Source organism: Acromyrmex echinatior, chromosome 8, assembly GCF_024713525.1.
Source record: "Acromyrmex echinatior isolate Ae372 chromosome 8, ASM2471352v2, whole genome shotgun sequence".
In the NCBI taxonomy this organism is placed as follows: Eukaryota; Metazoa; Arthropoda; class Insecta; order Hymenoptera; family Formicidae; genus Acromyrmex; species Acromyrmex echinatior.
The window spans coordinates 11848606-11865590 of record NC_141859.1 but is presented as its reverse complement, the minus strand read 5'-3'; positions in this window follow the sequence as shown (position 1 = coordinate 11865590).

Below are 16985 nucleotides of genomic sequence, written 5' to 3'. Positions count from 1 at the left end.
CACTGCACAGATAATGCAATAGATTGAATCCCAAGGAAATTGAATTAAAATTGCATTAAAAAATATTTTTCTTTAATTCAAAAAATTGTATTTTTAAAATGAATCTAACTCTGCATTGAACCAATAATGCATTTTGAGTGAATCTCGAGGTAATTGCATAAAAAATACATTAAAAGATACTTTTTTTAAATTCGAAAAATTTCATTTTTAAGATAAATTTAACTCTGCATTGCACCAGTAATGCTTTAGGAGTGAATCTCAAGGAAATTGCGTAAAAAATGCATTAAAAGATATCTTTTTAATTCGAAAAATTTCATTTTATGACGAACCTAACACTGCACAGATAATGCAATAGATTGAATCCCAAGAAAATTGCATTAAAATTGCATTAAAAATATTTTTCTTAAGTTAGAAAATTGCATTTTTAAAATGAATCTTATTCTGCATTGCACCAATAATGCTTTTGGAGTGAATCTCCAGGAAATTGCATTAAAAATGCATTAAAAAATATTTTTTTTAAATTCGAAAAATTTCCTTTTATGACGAACCTAACACTGTACCAATAATGCGATAGCGTGGATCCCAAGAAAATTGCATTAAAATTGCATTAAAAAATATTTTTCTTACTTTCAAAAAATTGCATTTTTATAATGCATCTAACACTGCATTGCACCAATAATGCAATAGAGTGTATACCAAGAAAATTACATTAAAATTGCATTAAAGAAATTTTTTTTAAATTTTAAAAATTTCATTTTTACGATGAACCTAACTCTGCATTGCACCAATAATGCATTTGGAGTGAATCTCGAGATAATTGCATTATAAATGCATTAAAAAATATTTTTTTTAAATTCGAAAAATTTCATTTTTATGATGAACCTAACTCTGCATTTCATCAATTATGCATTTGGAATGAATCTCCAGGATTTTGCATTAAAAATGCATTAAAAAACATTTTTTTTTAATTCTTAATAATTTCATTTTTACGATGAATCTAACTCTGCATTGCACCAATAATGCATTTGGAGTGAATCTCCAGGAAATTGCATTAAAATTTCATTAAAAAATATTTTTCTTTAATTCAAAAAATTGCATTTTTAAAATAAATCTAACTCTGCATTGCACCAATAATGCATTTGGAGTGAATCTCGAGGTAATTGCATTAAAAATGGATAAAAAAATCTTGTTTTTAAATTCGAAAAATTTCATTTTTACCATGAACCTAACTCTGCATTGCACCAATAATGCATTTGGAGTGAATCTCAAGGTAATTGCATTAAAATTGCATAAAAAAATATTTTTCTTAAAATCAAAAAATTGCATTTTTAAAATGAATCTAACTCTGTATTGCACCAAAAATGCTTTTGGAGTGAATCTCCAGGAAATTGCATTAAAAATGCATTAAAAAATATTTTTCTTAAATTCAAAAAATTGCATTTTTAAAATGAATCTAACTCTGCATTGCACCAGTATTGCTTTTGTATTGAATCTCCAGGAAATTGCATTAAAAATGCATTAAAAAATATCGTTTTTTAATTTAATAAATTTCATTTTTACTATGAATCTAACACTGCATTGCACCAATAATGCATTTGCAGTGAATAATGCATTTGGAATACTCGCGTAAATATAAGAAGAAATGAAAATAAAGATTGGACGAGTTCAAAACAGCAAAGCGACTAGTCATGCTTACCGAACGATTATATATGATTTTTTAAGTAAGTATCAACCAATTATGTTCATTTGCTCGGCATGCTCTCCGGTTTGTCAACTTGAATGCGCTCAATGTTTGTTTTCTGCAGAACGTTTATTGTGCAATTATTCGAAATTTTCTTTGCGCTAATCGATTATACTTTTAGATCTAAAAGAATGATCCTATTTCAGCAAACAATCATAAAACTCAATACATATAAGAATGTAGCTGAGAGCCATTATAATGTATCTGTTTAGGGTATTCAAGACAATATCCTTGTTATATTTTGCTATTAAGTTTTGTCAGCGATTTTTCTAATTTTGTTTATAATTTTTATCTTGAATATTGTAACAGATATATTATATTGGCTCTTAGCTCTTTTCTTATATTTATTCAATATTATTCATTCGAGCCGTTTTCTTATAGTTTTGATCATAAAACTGTTGTGTTCGGTTGAACTCAGCCACTGTATGGTGCGACATGATTGGGGCGCCTTTATTATTAGGTGTATTACTTTGCTTATACCGTTTTCGTATAGCTTTAGCGTCCTAGTAACTTTGCAGGATTTCAACTAAAGTTGATGTCGGAGAAAAAAATGTGAACGGAAGAGTTAAACATATTTCACTAATTATAATTAACTGTAATTTTCCATACTATATTAAACACAAAAATAAATTATTATCAAGTAGCTACCAGAGAGAAACCTTACTACATAAGTTAGTATTACAAATCTATATTTACTTTCTATAGTAACTATCTATAATATCTATTATAACTTTTATCTCTTTGCTTTTCTCATCAGCTTCAGTCCTGTAAAGTTACTAGGCCTGTTAAATTAATCGGAGCTTGGTGAAAGTGGCCCTAAGACATTATATTTAAGATGATTTTAAAATAAAAACGGACTATAAATACCGCGTTTCGCGTTTCACAATCGTAAGCCTTGCGGAACAAGAAGCGAAGAAACGACGAAGAAGCGAAGAGAGCGCTAATTTTAGAGAGAGAGAGACGTTTGCAAACTGAGCACACCATGTAATCCTTCTACCACTGTAGGAACCTTTCTTTCAAGGATTTCGTTGGTGAAATTTTGGCTGGGAAATTTGTCCCACTGGGTCGTTAGAAAATGAGCGGTTTAAATAAATTTCGGATGACTTGCAGAAGACACTTTTATTGTCTTTGGAAAAAACTTTGACCGCTTACAAACTAATATATGATAGACCGTTACTTATTTTATTTGCCACATGTTCTTTCTATATTCGCCATTTATAACCTATTCCGATTTACAAATATTGGGTCATCTAAAAAGTATCCGCGACATTTTGTCACTAGATATATGACCATCAACACACATCTAGTGACAAAAAACCGCAGATACTTTTTAGATAACCCAATATAATAAATGTAAAAAAATAGCCGTTGGCTATTTCTTTGGAAATAAATAACGCGTGGAGTGCTCCGGCTGTGTTCCAGATTAATATCGGAATTACTCCGGTTTTTGTTCCGTTCCGATTTTTTAACTATTTTGGCTGATAAGCCAAAGCGAGAGAAGTACTCGACAAGTGGCGAAGAAAGACGAGCTTTCGTTTTCGGCACCTTATATCGATGCCTTGTCATCGGAACTAGCAAGTGGATAGCACCTGATGAGCTTAGGTGTCGCGGAGGTAGTCGCTCTGTAGCGACCTCTTTTATAGTAACTTTTCTGCACTAGAAGAAATTTTTTAGTCATCTGGGAAATATTGGGTCATTTAAAAAGTATCCGGTTTTTTGTCACTAGATGTGTGTTGATGGTCATATATCTAGTGACAAAGTACCACGGATATTTTTTAGATGACTTAATAGTTTAGAATACATACAGTATGGACACTGAACTTTTTATGTGGTCTCCAGTTTTTAATGAGCATGCGTCGATTTCCAACCAGAACTGCCTTCAGAAAATTGAAATTACAGATTAGGTTAGGTTAGATTAGCTGGTCTCCTTCCCATAAAATATTAGGTGTACAACTTTGCTTATACCTTTTTCGTATAGATGGCTTTAGCGGTAAGTGGTGATCGAAATAAATAGATCATAGACTAAACTAGTCACACACTAAACTTGGGCATCTGTCAACATAACCCCATAGAAACATTAGTCGTTGTGTCTGCATCATAAAGTTATTCTCGATTGAAAATGTCAGTTTACGAGCCAAATTCTTGTCATTTGCGGGAGGTTTTAATTTTCTGCTTCAATATGAAGAAATCTGCGGCTGAGGCTCATCGAATGCTCTCAAATATTTATGGTGAAGCCGCTATTAGTGAAAGAACGTGTCGTAAGTGGTTTCAATGCTTCAAGAACGGTGATTTTCACGTCGAAGACCAGCATAGCGGTGGAAGAGAGAAAGTTTTCGAAGATGCAGAATTGAAGGCATTACTTGATCAAGACTCTTGTCAAAATCAAAAAGAATTGGCACGATCATTAGGAGTGAAAGGATCAACCAGCCTTTCAAAACGTCTCAAAGCCAGGGAATGATTCAGAAGCAAGGAAATTGGGTGCCTTACGAGTTGAAGCCGAGAGATATTGAACGGCGTTTGTTTGCTTATGAACAGCTGCTTGAAAGGCAAAGACGGAAGAGCTTTCTGCATCGCATTGTGACTGGGGACGAAAAATGGGTTCATTACGATAATCCCAAGCGCAGAAAATCATGGGGAGTTCCCGGTCATGCTTCGTCGACGGCCAAACCGAATATTCGCGGCTCCAAGATCACGCTCTGTATTTGATGGGACCAGCTCGGCGTAGTATATTATGAGCTGTTAAAACTGACTCAAACAATCACAGGTGATCAGTATCGAACGCAATTGATGCGTTTGAGCCGAGCATTGAAAGACAAACGCCGCAAAACAACGAGAGACACGATAAAGTGATTTTGCAGCATGACATGCAGCTCGACCCCATGTTGCGAAAGTGGTCAAGGCATACTTTGAAATGGGAAGTCCTACCCCACCCGCCGTATTCTCCAGTTGCTCCCTCTGACTATCACTTGTTTCGATCAATGGCACATGACCTGGCTGACCAGCACTTCCGGTCTTATGAAGAAGTAAAAAATTGCATCGATTCGTGGATCGCCTCAAAAGATGACCAGTTTTTTCTACGCGGGATTCGTATGCTGCCCGAAAGATAAGAGAAAGTAGTGGCCAGCAATGGACAATACTTTGAATCATAAATGTATAACCAGTTTTTTACAATAAAGTCTCGAATTTCGGAAAAAAACGGTATAAGCAAAGTCGTACGCCTTATACGATAACGAGACAAAAACGCTATGTCTATTCGACTTGCTTACACTTTCAACATCTCCACTTTCTCTCTTTTCAAATATATATCTATCTCATTTTAAGTGTAAAAAGTGTGAAAAGATGTGAGCAACTCGAACAGACCTATTGAGAGTTTCTAGCTTGTGAAAAGTGGATACATTGAACCCAGCAGAGCGGCCGTCGACATTACGAATGCAATTTGGGTCTTAACAAATCGGAAATTTTATAGGCAGTGCACATGATTTTGTGATTCTCTTCTATGTTATTAGACAAGTTATAAAAACACATTCGAACGCTCATCATTGTCTCATGTCTGAACATGTCAGAAAAACTTGCTCGTGAGAGTGGAATAATTCACTAACAAAAAGGGGGAAGTTCAAAATGACTACCTTGTTCTTATTTATTATTTATTTTGTGCTTTTTATTATGTCCCTTTTTTTACATTTGCGAATTGCGTCGATTTATCTAACAGTCGATAAGGTATCATCTTGGTCGTAATTTGTAATAATTGATCAATTTCATTCGAATATTCCCTTCTCATTCAATTGTAAGACAGTAATGCTCGACTATGATTAATGTGTCAGACAACGGCATACGGAAGACGAATGAAGAATAACGATTTTAATTAATCAAAAAACAAATACATAAAAATTCACGATTTCTGACAAGTTGATGTCATTATTTTTTATTTCGTAATTTATTTTCCTAATTCCGTATTCCCTTGTGGGTAGCCTCTTACGACCAGTGTAAATGATTCCTGAAAGTTAAATCTCTGTTTTACAGTTGTACTGCCATTCCAAATATCGATTGATATCCGCGCACAATATGTTAGAAAGTTCACAATTGATTTTGAATCCAATTTTTGGATTCCTTTAAGATAAATTTCCGTATTGAGTAAAATTTTGAGTATGGAGTGCTCTATGATTCCATACTATAGTTGTCGGGCTACTATAATTGTCTAAATCATTTGTTAGAACGGGGGAGAGTTGCGAGACGGATTTTCTGGAGGATTTGACAACAGCTTCGCTAACTCGCGATTATGACTGTTTTCGGATTACTCTCTGATATATCAAACTTTTCATTATGGAATGTATAATATATTTATAGAGTGTATAATATAGTTCTAATATAGTATATAATATAGTATATATAATATAATTATGGTGTCATAATATAGTGTATAAAATAGTTTCACACATTTTATTGGACACCAGTTAATTTCAGCACTAGAAAATAATAATAAAGGAAAAGTCTCTAGAGATACCAAATTTTCGATGTAATTGTCAGTGAACAATTGCAACAGCATAGTTCGTTGCATCAACGTATTGGTTAACAGTTGACTAGATTATTTTATACATGTATCGAATAAATTTATCGATTGATTAGCCCAGTGAGAAATGATAATTTAATTGACATCGAATCGAATTTGCGTCGATTCCACTATCATTTCTCATTAGGTTAATCAATTGATTAGTTTTTAATACCTTCTAGAAAAGATTTTACATTTATAAAGTAATCTAACCAATTGATCAATATGTTGTAAGTCATCGAATCGATGTTAATTTGATATCAATTTCATTGTCATTTTTTACTGGGAGGTACATAGGTAAAATTGATCGATTGATTACATTTTAAAAAAGTAATGCTTTTTCTAATAGATTTTACATTTATTAAGTAACCATCACTTGACCAATAACTTGATGCAACATGGTAATAGTGTCTTTTGATACTGTTAAATCGCTTTTTTTGTTATCTGATAAACGCCATCGAACATATTGTGCTCCTTGTGTCCTTCGAAAAAAATGACTCATATATAATTTTATATAATTAAAATTATATATAATTATTTAAAATGATATAAAATGATATTGTCATTGTGTTTCACTGTCAGATCATACTTTACTAACGCAATTTTGTTTATATCAATGTCAAAGGAAGTGATTAAAAATTAATTCTTTGATTCTTTTTTACATTACAGTATAGTTGATTAATTTTGATTTTAATTAAATACTATTTGCTTATTAATATTATTGATGCTGTAACGTAATCTACGTTGTGAACTGCACCGTTATTATTTAATATGCAAATCAATGAGCGTTATTTGACTTACTTGTTTATTCTATACTTTTACTTATTATATTGTTTGCATTATATTTGATTCAAAAGACGAATAATGTTGTGCGTAATATCGCACATGTTACATTTTGATGTATAAATACACGTTCAGTTAAATAAAGAAATATATTTTTTTACTTAAACCATCCATACTATGCATCTGTAACGTTTCCTCACATTCTTCCCTTAGATTTGCCGCGGTCGGTGTTGAGAAGCTAACTGATAAATGAAAAAGGCTGAATTTTTAGCGAGAGAGCCAAACGTACGATTTTTCACAAACTCGCATTAAATAAAATCGTCTTCCAGGGTGACTACTACATGGTATTGAATGTAAATCTCAGATTAAAAAACGCGTTACTTGATATACCTTGATTACCACTACCTAAGTCGGTAATAAAATTATAATAGTTCTAATTTTCGTATTTTATAGCAGTTACGGCAACGTATATATTTTTTCGATACGATAACGAATCTAACAATTATTTTACTCGCTATTTGCATTTTGAATTCATTTGTGACATAATTTGTAATGTCTTCGATTTTCATTTTTTGACTAATATTTATAATTCTATTGTTATATATTTAAGACAAATAATTTTTCTATTTAATCCATTAGATTTCAAAACATCCTTATGTGCATTTTCATTTTAAATTTTTATCACACGACTCATAATCAAAATTTTTAGACTACAATAGTATTAATTAAAGTAATAAAAGTTGTCCTTTCAAAAATCAAAAGATGAGACATCCGAAGAAAAAGATTAACAGTAAAGATAAAATAAAAAAGAAATAACTGAATCTTACCTTTTTAATGATACACACAAAAATATTCAATATACAATAATAAATTATTTTATCTATCTTATGATTTTTTTCTCTTTAGAAGAATGAAGTAATCTAATTATTATTTTAGTGATCGACAAGTATAATAAAAATCAGTATCACATTGTATCAGTAGTAAGTATCAGGCTGCTCTTTGCCCTTATGTAAACAGCAAGATTCACGAAACGTTGGCATTTCAAGAATGGATATGGACACGGAGAAAACCCGAAAACACATAATGAAACACATAATCTTTATATAGAAAACACCCGTAGAAATCTCAGGAATATTATAATAAAAATTATGGATTCAGGAGATCGGATGTGTAAAAGGAAACACAAACAATAATACATTAGAATATAGGCTTTCTTTCATTTAATTAGAAGTACAGGGTGGGCCATCTATTGGTACGTTTTTGAATTTCGTCGTATGGCAACACCGAACGAGCTACAGACCCGAAATTTTGACAGTTTATTAGTCATACCGTCCGCGGCACGAAACAACATGTTTTCTCTTGAAGAGCGTTTTGAAATTTTAAAAACTTATTTTCAAAGTCAGTGCTGTGTCGCCGAAACTGTACGAATTTTGAAAAGAAATATGGGTCGTGATAGAGCACCCACCGAAGGAGCTATACGCAAATTGGTGAGGAAAGTTCGTGAGAAAGGGATGTTAGTGGATGACAGAAGTGGTCCCAGAGCTCGGACAGTGCGCACACCCGAGAATATTGAGGCTGTGGCCCAAAGTGTGAGACAATTCCAGCTTTGAAAAACAATATTACGACTGTTTTGAGTGAAATTGGCGCCGAGGTAGTCCAAAATGTCATTAATAATTGGGGTGACCGAATGGCATACTGTAAGGCCAGTAGAGGGAGCCACATGAACGAAATCGTTTTTCATTCTTGACGCGGATACTTTTAGCTTCACAACAAAAAAAAAATTAATAAAAAATATCAATGTATGCTCATTTGATCGCATTTTTAAAAACGTACCAATAGATGGCCCACCCTGTATTTGAAGTAGGAGTGTATATAACAATTAGAAAAAAATATTTTTTGATATATTTCATGATACGAACGTTTTTATTCTTTGTCCGAATCTAAGTTTGAATAAACAGTTTTGCTACAGTCTTTAACCATCTTCAAGTATCATAAAAAGATTTCGTCATATTATCCGACTTTCCTTGATAAATCATAGTTTTTTACAGTATTTTTAAAATTGTGCAAATATACTTGTAAGTAGTGCTAGTAATACTAAAATTGTGCAATAGTAGTTAATGTTTTAGCTACCAATGGTACCTGATGAATGTTAATAACATATAAAAATAAGTACAATAGAGAAAGTAATTGGTAGATAAAAATTATCTCTAAATTTTTGGAATGGAATCTAACTGTAAAGAATGAAAATTGAGTGAGTCTTAAAAAAGAGTGTCACAATTTTCAATCTTTAAAAGTGAGATTTCACTCTTCACATTAAGATTTTACTCTAAAAGATTTATAAAGTATGTAAACTATTGGGATTTTTATTGCTGAATAAGATGAAAAATACAGAGCTTGGTTTCTGGCGCGTGCGAACAATAATAAAACAAAAGGTTAGGTTAGTACGAGAAGGGTGCTCACGCCATCTGTCAGGTAACTGAAATAATAGAAGACAAGAACACGTGAAATATATACAGTGGGACTAACGACATACAATCAACATAAACGGATAAGAAATACATTACGTTACAATAAAAAATACAGTACATTGAAATGATGAAATATTAATTTTGGTTGCGTATAAAATGATTTCATTTAAATTTAATAAATTTAAATTGAAAATTTCAATTATAATTGATGTGATATGTTTCTAAACATACAACAGGCTGTCAAAAAGTAATGTGTTGTTCGACTGTCAATCAAAGATGTTTATTTTATTAGGTTATTTAATTAGTGGCTGCATTTGTCGTGATATTTCTTATATAAAACTGCGTCATATTTACATTATTTTTATTTTTTTCTCCATTACTTTAATTCCTTTTAGCGTTAAACAATCATCTTCTCTATTTTGTGTCCTAGTGTCTTTATTTTATATTATTCGCAAAAGGTAAATAACGTATGTAAAATTTATAGCGATACATAAAATGTCATTGTTCAAATTGATACATGGAATTTCTTGTTTTTTTTCAGCATATTAAAAATAGATAAGTTTTTATTTTTAATATTAAATAAGTCCGAAAGGATTTCTGAAAATTGCTTATTTTTGAATATAACCTATATGAAAATGATGATATAAAAATAAATTAATGATACTAATTAAAAATTACAAAGAGAAAAAAATTACCTCTTTAACCATGAAAAAATGACCAGAAGTGACACTTAGTCACAAACAAATCACTTAATATCAACACATATTGACACATATTTTATGAATAATGTGATCATTATATAAAGAAGTTAATTAAATTAATAAATAAATTTGAAAAACGTATAAAAACTGTACTACTAATACACTATTTATAGATATTAAATAATGTGTATATTATAATAATTTATTCACAAATACATCTATACATATATATATATATATTTAAAATGTATGATATTAATAGTAAATGATGTAAAATAAATTTTTATGTAACATGAAGTTATATAAAAATTTATATATATAATAATTAAATACTTAACGTATAACATAATTAATACAACTTTAAGTGTATATATGCCTGGACATATTTGTCTTATATTTGCATTACAAAGGAAGTTAACAAATTACTTAAATTTAATCATCACTTGATATTCGATTCAGGTGTAATGGTCCATTTAACTTATGTGGTTTTATTTAACTTATGTGATTTGATGTTGTTAATTTTTATATCTTGAACTTAAACTTATATTTTGTTTTTGTTACATAGACGAAAATTATGTTTTATACGTTTATACATTCAATATCTCTTAAAAGGATCCTAAAACTGATTAATCGTAATGTAAGTAGGACTTATATACAAACGATTTATGTATCACTGATGCATCTGTATGTACAGAATAATATGTAGTACATAGATATCTTATGCACATAGAAGCACAATTTTCATAAAAGAATAATTTCAATTATACGTAAAAATCCAATTTTAAGAGCTCCATATTGTATCTTCGTGACAACTAGTAGTCTGCAGATCACAGTTCTGTAAGTACGAACGGCATAGCTTTTATCTGAAGCAAATGCTGATATAGCAGCTCTAGATCGCCATACTAATAAATATTAAATCGCTATGAATAAGAAATTGTAAAAAATCGCATAATTTTTTAACTTGTATGTTCTCGGCATAAACTCTCTGTAAACCTCACAGACACGTATTAATACATATAGATTAATTACAAAAAATTCTCAAATCTATAAAAAAGAAAAGTAATTGTCATACGAGAATTATATGGATTATATTGTCGGTAATATCAATGGCTATTAGATCCGCTTAAGATGCGGATCTTATATAATCTTCTGTTTATCGGTTGAACGCAATAATTTTTGTAGAAGGATATATCGCATACAATACATTACAATACAATAACTTTTATCGCATTTGAGAATCCTCTAAAATTAAAGTATATGTATTAGTACGTGTCTGCAACTTGGAGTTTATGTTCACGAACAACAATTTTTTAAATTGTTATGCTGTTCAAACATTTTTTAAATCTAAGTAACGTCTAGAATTAGACGTCTAGAATTTTCAAGTTTGTCGCAATATTTGTATGATACAAAAACTTAAGTATAATAATTTGTAATATTCTTTCTTTTTAAATGGTTTAATTAAACAAAATTAGAAAAACTAAAATCTTTTCAAAAATTTTTGTATAATTTTGAGTATAAATTCTAAGCTGCAGATACATATTAATACATATATTGTAATTCTGAAGGATTTCTCCAGAAATTCTGAGAAAAGTATTATTACGGAGAAATCTGTTAAAAGTATGATATCATTCTACAAAAATATTACGTTCAACTAGTAAAACAGACGACTTTAAGATCCTCTTTAAGAGACAAAGAAATAAACATGTATAAGAAAATGTATACAATATATTTGCTTAAAACAAAAATAAAATAAAGTTTAAGTTCATGATATAAAAATTGATAAAAATTACAAATGAAAACAAATATTTTAAAAGAACCACTATGTCTGGATTGATTAACAATAACGTAATAACGAAATGCAAGTATTGTAAGATTGGAATTATAATGTGCTAGAACGTGTGAATATTGGTATTTTAACTATGTATATTAGGTGTTGGAATTAATTCGTAGCGTTTTTAATGAAAGAATGTTATTTATTTCACATGAGCATTAAAAAATACATTAATGAAAGTACTTCCCATCACTTGTAAAACGCTACGAATTAATTCCAACACCTAATAAAAAATTAAAAATTTGAAGTTTAATTCTATTAGAATTCTATCTAGAAAAATTTTGAGTTTTTAATCATTACACTTTCAATCACTATGATATTCGGTAAAAATAAAGCATCTTTTACATTTAATATTTTCTCTATCATTAATCAATTTGTTACAACATTAAATTATTATAATGTCTTACATATACATAGTATCATATATGTGTGTGTATATATTATATATATATATATATATATATATATATAAAAACTAAAAGATAAAATTAATTGAATAATGAATATAAAATAATATTATCTGAATTCTGGAAATCAATAACAAGTGATCAATTTATCTGTTAGTAGAATTACAGATTTAAATTCGCGAAGTGTTTATGCAATATCTTTTACTAACTTTGATCGATTATAAAGGGAAAACTACTGCTTTGACATTATCATATTAGAATTTTCGATCTTAATCAATTTCTAGGATATGCTATTAAATGGTAGTTGAAAATTCTACATTTCTTGCTATAAATTTTGCATCCTACATTTTATGCAATATATTATACATATTCATATATATTCAAGCAAATCATAGAGAGAGAGAGAGAGAGAGAGAGAGAGAGAGAGAGAGAGAAAGAACCACTGATAAACTAGATTCGCAATAATAAGAACACAATTCATACTATTGATATTAAATTTAAAGTGTAGTTCACCAGAGCGAAGTAATACACTTACATATTTTTTTTTATTGTATTCTCGCTGATTTTATTATTCGTTATCGAAATGGTTTTATGATTTCTTCCACATCCGTTTATCCTACGATGTTTGACTACATCTCCGGGATTCCTACGAGTTCGAGAATCGCAGACTGACTAGCTTCAGTAACAGATAATTAGACATCGCTATGTGGGAATGACGAAGAATCGGTGCATGGGCTCTGCGTAGACGCACACCAGTGGGGTACCATTATTTCACTGCTGAGATGTTCGAATAATTGAACGTTGGCCGATACGCAGCGAGTTGTATCGTATAACGGTTATTCACATGCTGCGAATCGTATCCTGAGGAAACGCCGAGTGCTTATATCAACCTGTGAGGCAGCACGATGTCTATTTCAAACCGCCAATCTTCCTCTCTTGTCTATATATACTTCTTTTCTCTTTTCATGTTTTCTTTCACTGTAATCACAATGCACTGCACAATTCATTGCAATATACAATGTATCCTAGTATATTGAGTAATCTTTTTAGCTTAAAACTTTAAATTTTATATCTATTTAACTAGCTTTTAAAAATTTTGGACGATTTTCTTTTGTGTTCAGCAGTTTTTCTATTCTTGACGCGAGATATTGAGAAAGTTATGTTTTGAATGAATTTGAGCGAAGTGTCTGTTTAAAAGTAAAATAAGATATTATTATTTATTTGCACTTTCGAGACATAATTCGCCTGCAGTCTACATTTATCAACATTGAATAGTTGAGTATTAATGCTTCGCTTTTGAAACAACCGTCATCCTTTTTGTTTGTTCTTCAGTATCTATGATTGAAAGGCCACATCCGGCCAATCTGGGACGGCTTGTATCGCGCTCATGTATTCATCTCCTCCCGCTTCTTTGCTGCGGTTCGACCCATAGTAGACTATCGATAATCAAGGTGTATCCGTAAAGCAAATAGCTGTTTTCTCAAGTGCCGATATCGGCTCGCCATTTTCGAAAGTGTACTCTTCGCGGTGTACAAGAGATCGTGACCACGCATGCTTGTCAACGCGTTGAGCACGTGTGTACGTTGAAGCGAGCGATCGCCGTAAAGATGGAATCAAGCAACCTGCATACGATCGATGTGTTAATTACGCGGCGAAATCGATGACAGGAATTATTTTTAATCAAAGGAGGTCAATCGTCGAAGACAAGTCTCCGATTCGTAAATATTGTCCATGGGGCACACCGAACGACGAACGATGATGACGATCCCATGTCTGGAAGGAATTATAGAGAGAGGCACGAGAAACGACGCGCGTTTTCCATAAGCGTGTGTGTTATACGCGTTCGCGATATAAGTGCGCAAATCGAAAGCACGCGGGCAATAGTATTCAGAACCAAAGTATTCGGGAGCTAAAGTGGATGGGTATACGTGATCGGAGTATCGATAGCGAGCGCAGACTTACGGCGAGAACCGCGCGCGAATCGCCTCTGCTGCAATAAACGAGCCAATATATATGCCCGGGGCCGAAATGTGGCGCTGATACCAGCCCAGTCTTTATTTAATTAATGTAATCGATACGACCGTGTAAATGCGAACGCTTGTTTCTCTCGGTAAAGCGATCGTTTGCCCTCCGGCCGAGGATCTGCGCGAGTTCGGACGATGTACGCGTCTCATTTCTCGACGCACGCACTTAATGCATGTATGCGTTGCTATCACATCGTACGACTGCAAAGTGCGTTCCATGGACTTCTGAAAGAGAAAAGATTCAACAATTCACGTGCGCTTTCATGCAATTCCCTCATACGTATAGCATTGCTAAACGCGAATTATTCTGATAATACGAAGTGATTTTCGAGAGAATGGAGAATGCCTACCATAACACTGGGGGAAAAGTTTTTGGTATTTATGACTGTAAAGTGTAATTGCATAGAAAAATATTATGGTTGCGAAACTCCCCAGTTAACACTAACTAAAAATAACATAACATTAATAATTGTTGTTGTAATTTCGTACTCAACAATGTAAGTGTTAGATATTTAACGTCATGAGTTATATTAGTTACATTATTGAGTGTGAAATTATAACAATGATGTTACATTACTTTTGGTTTTGTCGACTAAAAGTTTATTAAATTATGTAAATTTTACAGGTAGCTGTTGAAAATAATTCCTTTTATATATGTAGACCTATAAATATAATTGTTATTACTAACACATTATTATAGAAATAATTATAAAAATAGAGAGCTCCTAATCATATAATTGTTTTATAATACAATTAAAGTCACAAATATACCAAAAAGCCTTTTCTTTTAGCGTAACATAACAGAATTCACGGTTAGTGCCTCCGTGTGACGATTATTTCGGCGCATATCGAAATTCGTCTTGAATTATTTATTATAATTATCCTCCGTTGACGTCGCTAGCAAATAGTAGTTCTCACAGCGGAACGTTTAATAGTCGGAGAAATTTCGGCACTTGAATTATTTGCTATACGCAGCGCGGGCGCAATTACGTCGCGTCCATTAATCACGGAGTGCAATCACGAGCGATGCGCTTACAGCGCATATTTTATAATTTATTTTCGTACGTCGGGTACAGTCATTTATTCCGTCGGCCGATCATCATGAACAGATCATCACAAACCAGTGGCGGCGACGTATCCTACGCGTCATTGCGCCAACCGGTTACGAGAGCCAATTTTCGCGAAGAATTAATTTACGCCCTCACAGGGCGAGCATTGCCGTGCACTTCGAAATCGCTCGTTTTCGCTACGGGCGTTCCGATGCACGCATGAGTGCGTGTGCCTTATCCCGGGACTCGTTACAGGAATTTCATCGGTTCTTATCTCACGCGAAGCTCATGTAACCACCGCTACCTGACCGATTGCAAAACGCGTTGACAGGTGACAGCCAGTTAAGACCATCTTCGGGAACAGTATTTATACCTGGACGCTAAGTTTATCGTCTGACACCGATTTTTCGCAAACAGGTAACGACGTGAGCGTTGAATCGGTTAAATTAATCTGTATGTTATCCGATTTTGCAATTTTTGGTACACGCGATGACAACGTGGACGAATAAAAGAGACAAGTACATGTAGTCGAATTTGTAATATGTACGAAGATTCAAGAGCAAAGGGACAAGTTATTGGCTGATATAAGTTCTGAAAAGACGTAATACTGAATATTTGCTTCTTCTTTGTACACCTTTTTACAATAAAGACTGGTGATCTTATAATCATCCTTATTACTATAATACTAATTTTGGAGACTGCTGCACGAAAGATGTCTGCTGATACAATCAAATCACTGTATTTTTGTCAAGAGTTTTGACGTTTTCCGACTAATATCTTATCCAAGATTTTTCCTTCAATAATTAATCTGAGTATTTTATTATTTACAATATAATTAAAAGTTAGTAACTTATTTTGTTATCATATTTATTTAACATAAGCAATAGCTTTTACGATTATATTAAAAATAAATAGTAATAAAGCATGCACTTGAAAACTTGATCCAGCTCATAAAACTGATATGAATTGATTAGGTTATATTCGATAAGCATATAATATATTTTAGTTAAATATCTGTTGTAAACCGACATTGCGTACCTGGCATATTGCAGTTACATGTCGGTTATCATGTATGTTACGCGATAAGATTACGGTTCTATTATATATCTACATTTCATGTAATGAACATGACAATTGAAACAAGTTTATGTAGTAACAGACACGTATTTATTTGATATCAAATATATTGTATATCCGCAATGATAACCATTGTTATCGTCTTATAACAGTTGGCTCTCTGAAACTAATCGGAAACGTCCACTGTGTTTCCCGCTGTATGGGATTAAATTTGTGATTTTCTATTATATAAATGCCGTATAAATAAATATGCATACTTTTAATGCTATAATATATTGCCGAAAAATTACAATTTTTTCTCTGGAGTTATCATCTTTATTGATAATCAAACTCAGATGGTAACATTAAAATCACAGTT